The sequence below is a fragment of the Lissotriton vulgaris genome, chromosome 9 (assembly GCF_964263255.1).
Source record: "Lissotriton vulgaris chromosome 9, aLisVul1.2, whole genome shotgun sequence".
Classification (NCBI taxonomy): Eukaryota; Metazoa; Chordata; class Amphibia; order Caudata; family Salamandridae; genus Lissotriton; species Lissotriton vulgaris.
In genome coordinates, this window is record NC_141697.1 from 112,774,145 (window position 1) to 112,791,182 (window position 17,038).

Below are 17,038 nucleotides of genomic sequence, written 5' to 3' on the forward strand. Positions count from 1 at the left end.
AGTAATACAATCTGAGCTAGAGCTGTGCGCATCAGCGTAGTGAATGAATAAAATGCTTAATGCGCTGTAGAGCTGTGCGCATCAGCGTAGTGAATGAATAAAATGCTTAATGCGCTGTAGAGCTGTGCGCATCAGCGTAGTGAATGAATAAAATGCTTAATCCGCTGTAAGTCAATCTGCCATGCGCCAGAGCTGTGCGCATCAGCGTAATGAATGAAGAAAGCCTTTGTGACGTTGCAGAGTTCGATGAAAGAGCAGCCGAGTGCAACGAAGGAGAGTCTTTATGACGTTGCGAAACTAATCAGAGACTGGAAGTCGGAACAACGTCAGAGTTGCTATGGAGACTGCCGTGCGTGGAAGACGCCTGATGCGTAGTGACGCTGGGTAGCTTGCAGAGTTGCTATGGAGACTGGCGTGCGAGGAAGACGCCTGATGCGTAGTGACGCTGGGTAGCTTGACGGTGCCTGGACATGGGAGTTCTACAACGTCATCAGTTTGAAGCGCAGCCCAGGGAGAGAGGAACAACGGAGAAGAATGCGCGCAGAGTGGAAGCGCGAAGGAAAAGGTAGGAAAATCAAGGAATATGGCGAAAAGCCTGGTGAGAGTTAGTTGGTGGAAGCGGAGCGGGCTGGTACTGAAAGAAAGACCAAAGGCACAAGTCTGAGTAGCGCGCAGTGAAAGACGTGCAGAAAAGTTCAATTTGTCAAATAGTAGCAGGGCAGAGTCGATTGTGATAAAAAGAGTTCTGTGGCTGCGACGGCTCTCTTGTGCAGCGAAGAAAGTAAACTGTAAAAGTACTCACATGGCAATGAAGGTCGTGAGATGAATGATAAAAAATCCTGAATACCAAAGCGCTTCAGAGATAACGTAGTTCTGAAGGTTTCAACAGTAGCTGAAGAACTGCTGACCATCCTCTGTCGCCAGTGTAAAGATGAGGCTGAGGCAGTAGGTTAGGTTCAGGATTTATTCAGGAGAAGAGAGCCGTCCAGCTTGAGGGAAGGACACAGCAGCAGCAACTGCCAAACAGGGAACACTGGGGAGGAATCCTCAGTACAGGACAATCTACAGAGTGACATCACAGGGTGATGGGATGACAGCAATAGCAATACAGATCACCACAGTGACCTTACATAAAGACAAATGTCAATTCTTTCAAAAGTCAATTGGGTTCTTTGGGTATGTATTTAACTCGGAAGGAGTCAAGGTAGACCCCAGAAAGTCTCAGGCAATCCAACTTGTCCCAGCACCGACGAACGCATCAGAAGTCAGAAGTTTCCTAAGAATGGCCCAAAATTGTGCAAGATTCATCCCAAAACTAGCGACAATTGCGTAGCCCTTGCAAAGCCTAACGAAGAAAGAGAACCCATGGAAGTGGCACGTGTGGAGGAAGATGCATTTAATCAGGTAAAATCAGCGCTACTAAAAGGAACCACCATGGCTTACTTTGATATGGCAAGACACACCAAAGTACTGGTGGATGCAAGCCCGGTTGGTCTAGGGGCACTCCTAACCCAAAAGACTGAGCCAGGAGTTTGGGCCCCCTTGGCATACGCGAGCAAAGCATTGGACGCGACTGAGGCGCGGTATTCACAGATCGAGAGAGAGGCTCTTGCCGTAAAGTGGACATGCAACCATTTCCACCTCTATGTCAGCGGCCACCCGTTTCAAGTGGTGACAGACCACCAGTCATTAATCCAGTTGTTCAAGGGAACTGGTCCTCATCCACCACCTCGAATTGAACGTTGGGCTATACAAGTGCAAAAATACCAAATGGATCTAGTCTACAGATCCGGGGCAAAAAATCCGGCTAATTTTCTATCTCGACACCCAGCTGCTGCCGAAGAGAGAGATACCGAGCAGGAAGCAAAGACCGAGGATTTCGTAAATATGATCTCGCAATGGTCATACCCTCAAGCCATGTCAGCGGAGGTAATAACGGCACACAACGCCAAAGATGTAGTCCTCCAGCGGGTTGCCGAAGCGCTAAAAGGCGGGACGTGGGAAGGATTCCTACGAAATGTTCAAGGGTGGAGTGAAACCGACAGAACACGCCTAGGGCAATTCTGGAGAGTTTGTGACAAGCTCAGCATTGCAGACATTGGCCTTACCCTGAGAGGATCGCGAGTTGTGATTCCACAGGAACTACAAGAACAAGCGACGATGCTTGCCCACGAAGGCCATCAAGGCACCCAAATAATGAAATCCAGAATGCGTGAAAAGGTTTGGTTCCCCAACCTCGAAGACAGTGAGGATGCAGTGGTTCGAAACTGTCGAGCCTGTCCGCTCACCAGCGGATCTGAAGCTCCAGCGCCCGTCATCACAGAAGACCAAGCCCTGTCTACGTGGTCGTGGGTCAGTTTAGACTTCGGAAGCTTCTCTGATGGGAGAATCACAGTGGTGTTAGTCTACAGCTACACCAAATACCCCTTAGTGGAAATAGCACCATCCACCAGCTTTGCAAACATCCAACCCATTTTGAGCAAGTCGTTTGCCATGTTTGGCATTCCTCATGTCATCAAAACGGACAACGGACCTCCGTTTCAAGGAAGTGAATTCAAAGTTTTCCTAAAGGGACTAGGAGTAAAGCACCACCGCATCACACCTCAGTGGCTCCAGGCTAATGGGGAAGTCGAGCGATTCATGCGGACGATTAACAAGATACTGCGTATAGCTACTGTAGAAGGAACCAATCCCGAAGAAGCACTCCAACACTTCCTCTGGGAGTACAGGAGCACACCCCACAGCACAACGCAACGATCTCCCTGGTCGCTTATGTTAACGGGACCGAGGCGTGACTTGCTCCCCATGGCAGAGAGTTGGAACCCTAAACCATACAGCCCAGAGGCAACCCAAGAACGAAGACAAAGAACTACTGATAAAGCCAGCCAACATCGGAGAGCAAGTTGCCGAACACTAATCTCTGGAGATTCCGTGCTTAAACGAGGCCGACGGCCGGGTGGAAAGTTCCGTACCCCATATGAAGCCGAAACATGGGTCGTGAAATCGACAAAAGGCACAGCTGTCACTGTAGAGCAGAATGGAGAGGAGCTAACACGTAATGTCTCCTGGTTTAAGCAGATACCCTCAGTGCCTGCTGCATTGCAACCTGCTGAAATGTCACTTACTAGGGAACTGGATGCGAATGTGCCAGAGGGTTGCTGTCAAGATTCACCATCATCTACTCCCACAAGGGTGTCACCATCACTGCAGAGAGGGAGCCCTGAACAGGAGCCAACAGCTATTCCACACCCATACAACATCAGGCCGAACCCGAGACCCAGCCAAAGACTTGCAGACTTTATGTTCTAATCAACCATAGTGAAATTGGTTAAAAGACTGATTTGGGAAGGGATGTAGCAGTTTTGTGTTTCACAGGGTCTCGGTGGAGACCGGAAGCACCTCCACACTATGTATCACCTTCAGGCCAGGCATGGCCAGAAGGCCTAAATAAATGGGCCGGAGTCGCTCGGGACTTCCGGCCCACACTGACTGCAATCTGTGTCTGTGTGCTTCATTTTCCCTTCCCGATATATGTTCCCGAGTGCGCCACCTCTCCTAGTCACTGGTGTCCCCCAAGCGCTGGCTAGCCCCCACAGTTAGTCATAGCAGTCCTCAGTGGAAAGGTGTCACGTTGGATTGGGAAGAATGCATCAAACAGGCATGTGACCCTTGCAGAGAGAGAACATGGGTCACATGACAGAGGAAGAAGGAAGGGCGGAACATGAAGAACATAGAAAGATGAGAACTTGCGTTCCAGTAACCTTCCTCTCTGTGCCCACCCCCCCTGAAAACAAGCAAGAGAGTGGCCAGAGGACCCCATCCCACAAAGAAGCATCAAGCACACCACACTCAGAGTTGCTGGGTTAAAAAGCAGGCCGGTGAGCACAACTTGTGATCTCAGGTTGGGTACGATCACTGCTGCGTGCAGCCTTGAGAGTGCACCTCCAAACCTTACCAAAGGCTCAGATTTTCAAGAAAGGAGTGGCTAAACCTGTGTACCAAACAAGGAGCATGGACAGAAGAGGCTCTCACCCAAGACCTCTCATTTGCAGGATACACTTTCTAATCAGTAAAACATTGCAAGTGACCTAAAAAAGGCAAGAGTCACAGATTTCGTAGATTTTATACATTGTACTGAAAACAGGAGGAGTGGATGCTTCTCTTGTTAGGTCAGTGATATAAAGCTTCAAGTGAAAAATGTGAAAAACAGGATATATTTTTACAAATAGAAGGCAATTTTAGACAGTAAGTCACTGGATCAATCTGTTGCTAAATATGGAAGGGACCAAAGATATTAGTTTTTAGTTTAAACAGGGGTGAATGAGCAGGCGGAAACTAGAAGGACAACCTAGCACCTTCTGCAACAGTACAGGCAGGTACTGTGTTAATTGGCAGTTTTAGACATAGCTATGTTAGCATTATGAAGGTTACTGGCAATGATACATCATTCCAATAGTCGGTTTACGTAGCTTCTACCTTTGAATCTACCTGAGGATATGCTGAAAAGACTTGAGTATGCGAGCCAATGAGGCAAAAAAGGTGACACAACCTTGCAGCGCTGAGCTTGGCACTGTTGAAAGCAAATTTCACTAATGCTTGAAACCTAGCCCGGATATGGTGCACTATTACTGTAGCTCCTCATGCATTGATCAGGGATTAGTTGAACCTCTCTGTAGTGGAAGCTGGAACAGTGAGGTGTTGGATGTGACAAATGTTGTACACAAAGCCTTCCAAAAATGGAAATGCATTGAAAATCTCGATCATAGATTATTACAGATAATAATCCATGTAGGCGAAATATGATGGTGATGATACATTGCGCCTGATGGTAAGGGAAAACATGTGTTAGTTTAATAATGGCATCTGTAAGAAAGTGCATTATTGGTTGAACTGAATGTTTGTCCTCTTCAAGTTCAGTCATTTGCAGCTGTAGCACAGAGCAGACAGGCTTACCTTAGAAGAAATGTGTGGAACATTTATCAGTACCAAAACAGCTAAAATGTAAAAAACACACCACAACAAACAAAATTCTAAAATTCATAGTAATAGAGTACATTTTAATGAGCAAATGGACACCAAAGGAGAAAAATCTGATACAGGAATCGGACATCTGATTTTTCAGTTTTAAATGTTCCTAGTGCCAAAAAGCACAAGGCTTCAACCATGGGCATCTGGTCACACTAGACAGGGTCAAAGTCAAAAGTTAATGCTGACTGCTTCGGAGCAAGGGTCAAATTCAGAGACCAGGTTTATCCTGGTGCAAAGTCTTCCTTCTGATTCAGTCGTTTTTCTTAGCAAAACGTCCTTGTGGACAAGGTCTTTATCGTTGTTGGCATGCTGTTCAGCATTGGTCCATGTGAAGACCTCTATGTTTAGACTATCTTCCCCTATCTTCAGCAGCTGTGGCTCAGCGGCCATCCGGTGGTAGCCTCTAGTTCATTTGGCAAAAAGTACAGAACAAGTTTGTCTTTCACTGTGTGCTGCATTCTGCAGCACACAGAGAAAGAGGATAACAGCTTTAGATTAGTGTTTTAGGCAGGAAGGTATTCCTTCCTGAACAAAAATAATCCTGCCTTCAGCACAGGCACCTTTGCTCCATGGTGCTAGGGGTCCTGATTTGGAGCTTGGAAGCCATCAGCGCGCCAGCGCAGAGAGAGAGCAGGAATGCATGATATCTTGGTAGATATGGCGCATTCCGGCCCTCTCAATTTTACACAGGACTGCATGTTGTCTTGCTGCATTGAGCCAAATGTTAGTAAATCTGCCCCTTAGTGGTTTGGGTGAGCTAAGAGATTTGGGGTGGTCAAATGCCTGCTACGAGAGACGCACCTACTTAAGGACGACCAAAACCAGCTCTGCTTCTGTGCTTTCTCAATGGAGTATCATGCTTTGGCCCCCACTAAGACAGCTGGGGCTGCAATTCTGTTTAGGGACCCCACGAAATTTCCCGAAAGGCAGATCATGGCCAATGACCTAGGGAGATGGCAACAGAAACTTGGTGATTGGGAGGGTTTCCCATAGCGCTAGGTTATATTTACTGCCCAAATATCATCCAGGAGGCATTCTGATCCCTGTAATTCAAATGTTTGCCAGTGCCATAGAACATCATCTTTTAATCAGGGAGATCTCAATAGTGTCATGCACACTACATTTGACAAGTCACAACATAGCGTGGGAGGTACATCAACCATATCGGCAGCAAGTAAAGCAGTCATCAATGAGCTAGGAATGTTCAACATATGAAGCATGAGATATCAACTGCTATACAGGAATACCCCAATTTAACCATCCGGTGGACGTGAGACCCCATATGGTATGGGACTCCCTGAAGGTGGTTGCTTGAGGGATATTCATCAAAGAAGTTAAGCGCCTTAAGTTTATGAGGGAGCTCAAACTCCACCAACTCAAGGAAGATCTTCTCTGTGCGGAGCGGATCTATAAATCTTATCCCTCTAACCATCTTTGGTGGAACCTTACAACAATTAGTTGCCTGGTATATGACAAATTCAATTACATCTTCGCCCAATTAGGCATTATACTATGAGGCAGGTGGTAAAGAAAGCTCCCTACTAGAGAACAAGTAATGGCTCAGAGTGCGATAAGTTACATCCAGGAAGTCAAGAATACAACCAGGGGCTTGTGCACCTCTGAGAAGGCGAAAGTTGATGCATTTCACAAACACTATAGCACCCTCTCCAAGGTTGATAACTTGGACTTTGAGACCCAGCACTCCTATATGCAGTCTCTTTTTGCACCTTGCCTTTATCGATCAAGAAGTGAAGTTACAGATGAGACAATCACAAAGTCGGAGGCCCTGGAGGCTATCAAACAGAGTTATCAAAACTGTGGCTTCACAGCTATATTTTTCAAACACTGTGCCCACTTGGTAGCAATCCTGCTGGCCGAGGTTTACAACCAAATGTCTCAGACCTGCGGCTGGCTCCAATGATTGTGGAAGCCACACTCACTAATAGCTAAACCGGGCAAGAACCCTACCCAGCGCCAATCTTATCGCTCTGACTCCCTCCTGAATATGGGCACTGACATAATGCCTAAGATTCTCGCAACTTGTCTTGAAGCTTAGCTTCTCAACTTGATACATGCTGACCAGACAGGATTTGTCCCATCCAGATCCACCAGCAACAGTACCTAACGGGCTATACATATAATATACCTCACAAGGAAACATCAGTGAGAAATGATTTTCCTTTTCCTCGATGCAGAGAAAACCTTTGACCTGGTCGACTGGTCTATGCTGCAAGTTACTCTGGACTGAGCTGTGGCTATTGCTGTTTTAGGGGTTGAATAGAAGCACGCTATACCTCTCCCTGGGTCAGAGTAAGTGTAAATGGCCTTAAATTGCAGAAGATCCAAATCCAAAGGGGCATGCAACATGGCTGCCCCTTTTCCCCTATGCATTTTGCGTTCTATTCAGAGTTTGTGCTTCAGCAGATCCAAGACTGAGTATATTTAGGTTGTGCTACTCCACCAGGGTACATTCAAGATATCAGCCTTTGCAGATCATATTTTGCTTTCACTGATCAACACGGTCCCCTCTTTGCAGAACATTTTGCTGCTCTTCGAGGAATATGCTTTTGGGTATTAAAATCAATCAAAGGAAATCAAGGGGATTGGTAATATCATGAGGGGGAAGGATCTCCTCCAGAAGCTTTAATTGGAGACCTCCTTCCGATTTATGCTCAGCTCCCTTCCATATTTCAGAGTGATCCTGACTACAGATCTACATACTTGAACAAGAAGCAATTGTACACAATTGGCATGATCCCTGAAGGCACTAACCTCATCATGGCTCCCACCTCCATGCTCTCTCATGGATTGAAAGAATAGCTTCCTTCAAAATGTCTGCTTTTTCTTAGATTTTGTACATGTTCCAGGTCCTCCCACTCCCCCTCCACAAGACCAAACTGTTGCATCTAACAATTATGTGTAAATCCTTTATCTGGGCTGGGAAATGACCCTGACTCAGGAACCAGGTTAGCGCGCACCACCTAAAACACGGGGGGCTGGGGATTCCCAATATCCACCTCTACTAACTGGCAGCCAAGGAGAGATATGTGGTGGAGTGGCTCCAGGGAGAAATGGATACATTGTGGTGCTTTATGGACCACATAATGGCAGCGATACCACTGGTGGAGGTCCTATGCCTCCCCAAGAACCAGAGATGCCACAACCTCTACACCTTTCCAATTGTTCGAGTCACCCTCAAGGCCTGGGAAAATCTCTCCCGCTACAACGGCGTACCTATCTTTCCATCCCTTATGACCCAATTCATGGGAATAGGGACTTTTCCCTAGTTTTTAAACTTGGGTCTTAAATGGCTACTAAGGACCTATCTCATAAGGGTTCCATTGCACTGCTTAGAATATATTAAACAGGTATACCGTATGCTGGACCTGGAGAGGTTCCACTACATACAAATCGGGCCCTGGGTACTCCATCCTACTAGAGAGGCAGCAGCCACATATTTTAGGAACTTCCTACAGGACATTGCAGCACCCCGTCATTTGATCTCCCAGATATACTCTACTCCACTCCTTAATATCACTCAGACAAGTCCTCTCTACAGGCGGGGATGAGAGAAGGCCCTGATAACATTCCTATTGCTTTTGTGTTACTCTATTTTCTGTACGAATCAGGAAAGTGTTGAGGGAGGATTGGTGGGTGTTTGGGGGGGGAGTGAAATAGTAAATTGGCAGTAGGTGGGTATGACTGCCATGTTATATGGCAAAACAATAAAAATTATTGAAACTAAAAAAAAGCCAAAAGGCGGGCAGCCAACATCTGACCGATACGCTTGCCTGTGCTCATTCCAATGTGGAATTTATTTTGGTGTGATCCCAGTTCCATTCATGGAAGCTTTGTAATGCTGGCACATTTCTAAACCCGAATCCAGACAGTGAGGTCTGCAGTCCATTGCAAACCTGCATTCCAGAGTTTGCAACCAATCACGATGAGTTATTGATCCAAATCCTGTAGAATGAATTGTATTTGCTCTTTGCTGGTAATCCAGCACAGGTATTCCACCACATGTAATCGAGAATAATGTAGTAACCTGGCAAGGTCCTTAGCGGAGATGGAACAAGCTAGTCAGATGCCCCTCTTTCTGTCCAAGCTATTTAGTAATCCACTTGTTTTCTGATTACAGTGTTGCTTTCTCAGACCCAAGTGCAGAATACAAATGGTTGATCACTATAAATCACGCGCTTTACAATCGATCAATCATAGCATTTATAAAGCGCACTACATACCTGTGAGGGTCTCAAGGCGCTAGGTGGGGGGAAGCTGCTACTGTTCGAAGAGCCAGGTCTTGCGGAGTCTTCTGAACGTCAGATGGTCTTCGGTCTGCCGCCGACGGTCACTCTTCAGATGCAGGGGACGGTGGTCTGTGGAGCGGAGCTGGTGGGTGTGGTTGTAGGGACTGAGTCGGCTGTTGAGGTACGCTGGTCCGGTGTAGTGGCGTGCCTTGTTTGCGTGGGTGAGGAGTTTGAAGGATATCCTCTTGTTGAGAGGGAGCCAGTGTAGGTCTCTCAGGTGCGGTGTGATGTGGCTGCAGCGAGGGATGTCGATCACTGATCAGTTTACATTGTATGACACATTGAAGTGTAGTTTTGATTCGAAGTTGATAACTTTGCATGACATTACTGTAGTAGATATGTAAACAAAGCTCTTCTGCCGCTGCTAAATGGTACAAAGGAGACATTTGTCGCTTTGTTGTGGTGCAACTTCGCTTTTGGTGAAAGGTAGTTGAAAAATAGGACACTGCAGAGTGAGAATACTGACTGCTTCTTTTTTCTTATTAAGCATTTTCCATCAACCTTTGAGAAAATACATTCTTGCAGAGATATTTAATGCAAAATGGCATTTTCTGAGCAGAATATTTCAGCAAGCTGTTTTCTAATTCCACCAGGCTACATTCCACCTTGATTGTCAGTTCAGGCCCGTCCTCCCAGTACATTAAAACTGCAGAAAGCAAATGCTCGCTCGCAGCAATTAATATCCCATTCAGATGCTAATACCTTCCAGTCAGCAACGAGGGCACCACGTGCCAAGGAAACCTCATGTTTCAAATCGCCTCCCTCACTCCCACAAGGAAAGAGTGCCTTTTGATCCTCTGCCTTCTGCTGCTCGCTCTAACAAGCTGTCTCTGCCTCTGCCAATAACCAGCAGTGAAATCATTTCAACTCCCCAAACCTGCCCTACTGCATCGTCTATAGTTTAACCTGCCACAGCATAGGCTGCTGTTTGTGCCCACATGAAAGTTAAAAATACAAATTCAAGCTCGCTCTCCATGTTTAATGATTGACTTTTTATCTTTGTGTTTCAATTTTTTATTGAAATTTATAAAAAGAAAAAATACATATATTATGATAACTGTATGTATTATCATACAATAAATAAATAAGAACATTGTTATATATAAGCATATAGTAAAACTTTCTGAATAATTAATCATAGTATATAATTTAATAAATACATAAACCAATAAGTGCAAGGCCAAATATTTGGATTTATATAGAGGCCATTAAAAATGGAATTAATGGAAGGGGGAAGAGAGATGTAAGGAAAGAAGGGATCACAAAAGAAATTGATAAGTGAAAAATGTACAAATATGAAGCATAATACAATATGAGTATGTTCCAAGGAGAAAAAGACACTCTAGAAAAAGCAATGCGATTAGGTAAAAGGTGAATATAAGGGTTAAATAATTTCATTTGATGTACATAAATATAAATGTATCAAAAAAGGACATTCTAAAAGATAGATAAGATAAGGTAAGATATAGTAAGATAAAATATGATAAATCCTTACCATACCATAAATTAATTATGCTGATTCAAAGAAAGAAAAAAAAAGTAATATTCTGTGACATAAACAAAATTAAATAAATTACATTGTATTACAGGTATATGAATATATTTTTACGGAACCAAGGGGGATGAAGTAGGAAAAGGAAATACGAGATGAGGATAGAAAAAGAGAGTGAAATGGATAATATAGAGAAATGTACAAACAATAAATGAGAACAAAAGGCATATTGTGGAGAATGTAATTGTAAGCAGAGAAACACACATGTATAAATATGTATATTAAAAGATACAAAATTACATGTAAAAGTTCTGGTGAATAGCTATTAAAAACAACAACAAATAGTAGATAACCTCTTCCGTGCTCAGGACAACATAAATACAATATGTGTTAAGATTTATAACCACCAATAATGACTGTGCTTTGTTCTTGCCCTGCTTGCTGGGAGACGCCGCCTGCCTAAACTTTACCGGGACTAAGCTGACTGGGAGCTTACCTCTACTCCACTGCGGGACTTCTAGGACCAGGTAGCCAAGCGCCTGAGACACCGGCTGCACCTGGGTCCTCTTCCCGCCACGCCCACCAGCACTACATAGCGCCTTGCGGCCCCCGCTCCGCGGGGGCCGCTCGAGGCTAAGGACTTTGCTTTGTTCTTGCCCTGCTTGCTGGGAGCCGACGCCTGCCTGAACTTTACCGGGACTAAGCTGACTGGGAGCTTACTTCTATTCCACTGCGGGACTGCGAGGACTAGGTAGCCAAGCGCCTGAGACATCGGCTGCACCTGGGCCCTCTTCCCGCCACGCCCACTAGCACTCCCTACTTAGCCAAACCTATACACATGCACCCGGGACGCATGCGGGCACCGGGGGAAGCCCAGGCCAAGGGCGGGCCCGTTAAAGACCAAAGAAGACCGGACTGGGCACCCCCTCTTACGTCGATCTCACTTATTGTATGTATATATTGTAAAGGCTGGTGATTGTTGTACAAGTAGTAAGGGAGGTGTCCACATGTGAGACTAGAAGTAAAGCTGCACTAGGTGGGCCGCAGTTGATATGAACCTTGGACAATTTCATTATACATACTAATTCTCTGATTGACCAAGGAATTGTATTAATGGAACAAAGGGTGTCCCAAGATTTAGCAATAGCTAAAATGTCGTCTATGGGACATATCGCATCTGCATGTACGCCTGACAGCATTACAAGTAGGTCCAATCTTTTGCAAACCAAAGTTGTGGTGCATAATATCCCCAGTGTCCAATTAGATCCCCAAGATTTGACCCTCTCTGACTCCCAGACTTTCACTCCCTGGAAATTATTCCGGACACTACACTAGTAGATATGCAAGATGGGAATAGCAGTAGTCAACTGCGAGGGAGACGGGAGGGTGCAATTCCTAAACGCAAGAGAGCAAATAATAATGTCCCAGGATCTAGAAAAGCTAAATTAATAAAAGCAGGGCACACTAATGATATTAGCAGTAAAGAGGTGGGGAGGGAAACCCATGGGCAAGCGACAGGGCAGGAAGAGATATTGCCTGAAACTTCTGCTCTAAGAATTCTAGATGATACTATCTTAGATGATACCATAGCTGATAGCACTATAGCTGATAGTACGGGTATAAGAGATGAAATGGTGGGCTTGTCAACAGACACCCTGAGGAAGCTACTTAAAACCCTCCTCACTCCCCTGGAAGCAAGGCTTCAAGGTATAGAAAGCCAGCTCCACGAATTGAAGAAGGACATAGGATATCTGAATAGTGACCAGGTGAAAAAGGCTGCCAGCCCCATCAGCTAGTATACCCCAGGTATCGAATAAACGTCCAGCAGTGCCAAAAAAAGTAACTCCTGAGATCCCAGCTGAAGGACTGGGTTTTTCTAAGACCCAGCGGTGCCAGGGGACAACACCTGAAACCTTCGTGGGTAACCTGTTCCGGCGTACAAATGACAGAGACACGGGACACTTCCTTCGGCGTCAAAGATATTGAGGTTTATTTACTGCAGGGAACACAGAAGTCACAGGAAGTACAACACGTGTAGGTTCGAGGAGACTGCTTCAAATTGCTACTGTAGGTCGCTCCTTTTATACACATTTTGCTCATAGGTTAACATGGTACACAAAGGTTTACAACTTGGTTCCCATCATAATCTCCAAGAGGGGTTGCTTTGATGCATTCAAGGCCCGGAACATAAGTACGGAAACATTTGGTGGTTCCCAACTGTAAAACCCATCTTCCTACCATTAGTACAATCCAATCGGCAGTAAACAGATCGAAGAAGGAACAGAGACAGGTGCAGAGGAAGGCAGAAACAGTGGGGACATCGGAAAGGGTGTAAAAGAGGTGGTGTCGGGAAACACGAGCTGCAGGCATCAAAGGGACGTGCCTAATGAGATGCACGGTTAAGACAATAGACCGGCACGGCAAGATGTGCCTCGAGCGGGGCCATCTGCCTTACAGTGTCATCCCCCTCATCATAAAGACACTTTCAAAGGAAACGTGTCTTCCGCAAAAGTCTTGGGAATCCCAGGGTCGCGAAGCGGACAACGTCCGTTCGCTGGCTACTTGAGGGCAAGAAACAAAATGGATGCCATATCTAAGATGGAACCTGTGGGTACGGATAGAGAAACCCACGAAACAAACGAACGGTTTAGGCTAGTACAGCGAAACTGCGTACACCCACTAAACTCGTCATTTGCGGTTCATAGATACCAGACTCGACCATATTCGTGCGAGTCGAAAACACCACTTACAATCGTTACGGAACCTCACAGCCCCAAACCCTCTAAATATTGAAGGTAATAAATCATGCGCCAAACCCCCGGCAATCAATGAACATAATAAACAAAAACTGGTTGGTCCCAATACTCCCATTCCAAATTCTGACAAAGTCCCGATAGAGAGGGTACTAAAGCGTAGAAGCATTAATCTACCCCCGGAAGTTTGCCCATATGTGGTGGTTTTGACAGGGGTTCCGGAATTGGCTCCATCAATTACAGAACCCTTCTAGGCATTGAAAAATAAGGTATCCCACTGGTTAAATACTAACTACCCTCTACCACCAAACACAACGAGTAACATCTTAATGGTACGGAGAGTTCCTTGGGTGGGATACAATAGAAAAAGATCACAGGGGGATTGTGTGGTTGTAAATTTCAAAGACCCACGAGTGGTGGATTATTTTTGCTCGGGGGCCCCTCAAAATAATGGTAATGCGATAGTGGCTAGACCACTATCTTACTTTTATATCCCAGAGGAACAACCAGATAATGGATGGAGTTGGACTAGGGCTACCAACCATGCAAGGGGTGGGATAGGGCATGGGGGCTATAGGCCATTGAATGCCAACAGTTGGGGAGGGATTGATACATTTAAAAGGTTTAGTTGCCTAGAGGCAGTAGATTGACTGCCCCAGTACAAGAAGGGTAAAACTGGTATTTAAAATATTTTAAGCCCCAAAAAATCTATGAGCAATAATAGTACCAGATTGGGTGGAATCAAAGAGATCAACTCTGGTCACTGTACACCTAATCTTCCAGACCCCTTGAAAGATTACCAATATTTATCTATTGATTCTGGGAGAATCAGATATAAGGTCAACTGTTGCCAAAGACACGACGTACCTACTGGTACTTTTGAGAAGGGTATATGTAGAGAAGCTCCAGATACATTTCAAGTAATGGCTGCATGCGCTATTTATACAGGTGTGTCCAAAGATGTTGCAACTAGTGAGGATCTATCTGGCAATACTCATACAGAAGCTAGACCTGTGACGGATGTTGTAAAACCGCAGGGCCACCAACGTAATTATAATATTCAGGGACATAACCATAAACTTATATCCTGGAATATAGCTGGGCTGGGGAAAAATTTGAGCGAACCTGAGTGGTCTAATTATCTAGAGACAAGCGTGTGTTGCTTTCTCCAAGGAACCTGGTCACTTAATAGTCCCCATAGAGTAGGATACAAGACTTTTAGTATCAGCTCATTGCCTTCTGTAAGAGGAAGACCTTCGGGGGTTTCATCATTTGGGTTAGTGTCACTCTGAAAATAAAAATTGAGGTAATAGATTCTAACTCCATGGATATTTTGGCTCTTAAGGTTAATACATACGATGGGAAGGTAATATACTTCATTAATGTCTACAAACGTCCATCTGCATTATCAAAGGAGTCAGCGACCTTGGGAGAATTGGACTGCTTTCTTAATAGAATGGTAAATAAACAACCTGTAATATTGGCAGATGATTTAAATGGTAACTACGAGCCGATCTGAGGCCTGGAGGATATATTTGAAGAGGAGGACAGTGCGAATAACATCCCCACGTTGGACACTGTAGCTCCTGTCTATTGCTCTGTTTTGGCAGTCCAAATAATGAAGCTGTCGGTTGAGCATGGTTTAAGGGCTTGTAATGGACAACCTTTGCAAGGAATAAATCGAAAAGCAATCTTGATTTCATAATAGTCTCCTTGGATATCTGGCCATATATGGTTGATATGGAGGTTGTGAACAGGTGTGAGAGCGACCACTACCCATTGGACCTGCTATTTGATTCTCGTTTGCTCAATGGGGTCGACTTAGGTAATAATACAGCTGATGTAATGGGAAGTGGTGAGGAAATCTTAGTAAGCAATAGTAGGCGTGCGTTAAAATGGGCCCATATACTGGAACATGGTGACATTTTGTCAAATATTTATCACCTTTTTGCTAATACATTTTCTTTGTATGCAACGGTACCTTTGGAGGCGGTGAACCCGGTCAAATTCATGAATATCCATAATTAATTTTTGACCCAATTAAAAGCATTATTAACAAAAATGCCGAAAAAAGCCCATCAAACTTTGAGTAATTTATCTCACAGCAAACCATGGTATGGGAAATCATGTAGACAAGCAAAAACTAGATTATTAGAGGCAATAAAAAGCAAAGACCCCAGTGGAAATTAGGGAGGCCAGGAAAACTTACAAGCAAATACAAAATGATGAAAAAATAGCTTGGGAAGAATCTAGCTGGGCTGACCTTTTGGTGGCTGCCAAGTCAAAGGATAATACCAGTTTCTGGAGACTGGTGGCAAACAGAAACCATATAGGGAAGGTAGTAAAAGATGTGTACCTGGATGAACTCACTTGGGTTACCCATTTCACAGATTTGTTTAAAAAACTCAGTTTGACAACCCCCGTAAGTGAGGATGCCCCGTGGTCTATTGCCTCTGATGTTAAACTAGAATTTAGTCTAGAGGAGACGGAGAAAGCTATCAATGCTGTGAAGGGTGGTAAAACACCGGGTCTTGATAAAATTCCTGGCGACCTGTATAAACATGAGCTAGTAGTATGGGCACTGTATATTAACTATTTATGCAATGTTTTGGCATGCAGGGCTAATTTTCCCGATAGCTGGAGGGGAGCTGAGATTGTTTAAATTTTTAAAAAGTGCAATAGGCTGGATCCATCCAACTATCGTCCAATCAGCTTAATGGATATATTGCAGAAAACTTACTCTAGACATATTTTGGATAGAGTAAATATATGGATGGAGGATAACTCGTTACTTACCAAGTTCCAAGCAGGGTTCAGAAGTAGCATAAGTACCGTGGACCAGGTCTTTAGACTTTGCTGTCTCTATTGGAAATACGTGCACATAAGGAAAGGTAAATTCTATGTTGCGTTTGAAGACCTTAGAGCAGCGTTCGACCTGGTCCCACGTGATCTTCTGTGGGGTTCTTTGCATGCTCAATGGTTGCCATCATGCCTGTTAGCCAGATAATAAAATTGCATGCAAAGAATTTTGCAAGGGTACGCTGGAGGATAAATGGGGAACTATCTCAAAATATACCAATTGAGCGCGTGGTCCGGCAAGGCTGCGTGCTGGCCCCAATGCTATTTTCATTATATGTGAATGATATTCCTTCACATTTGCTAAACTGTATTAATGATTCCCCTAAATTGAATGGTGAAAAGGTTTCCGCGTTACTTTTTGCAGATGATACCATACTGATCTCCCAAACTCCCAGAGGTTTACAGGCACTTCTGAACTCTTTTAAGCAGTATTGTGACAAAAAGGGGTTGGAAATAAATGTAAAAAAAAACCAAATACATGGCCTTAAACCCGCACAAATCACAAATGATGAACTTGGCACTGAATTGACAAAAATTAGAAGCTGTACAGAGTTTTATCTATTTAGGAGTTTCTATTGACTCCAAATTTACATGGAAAA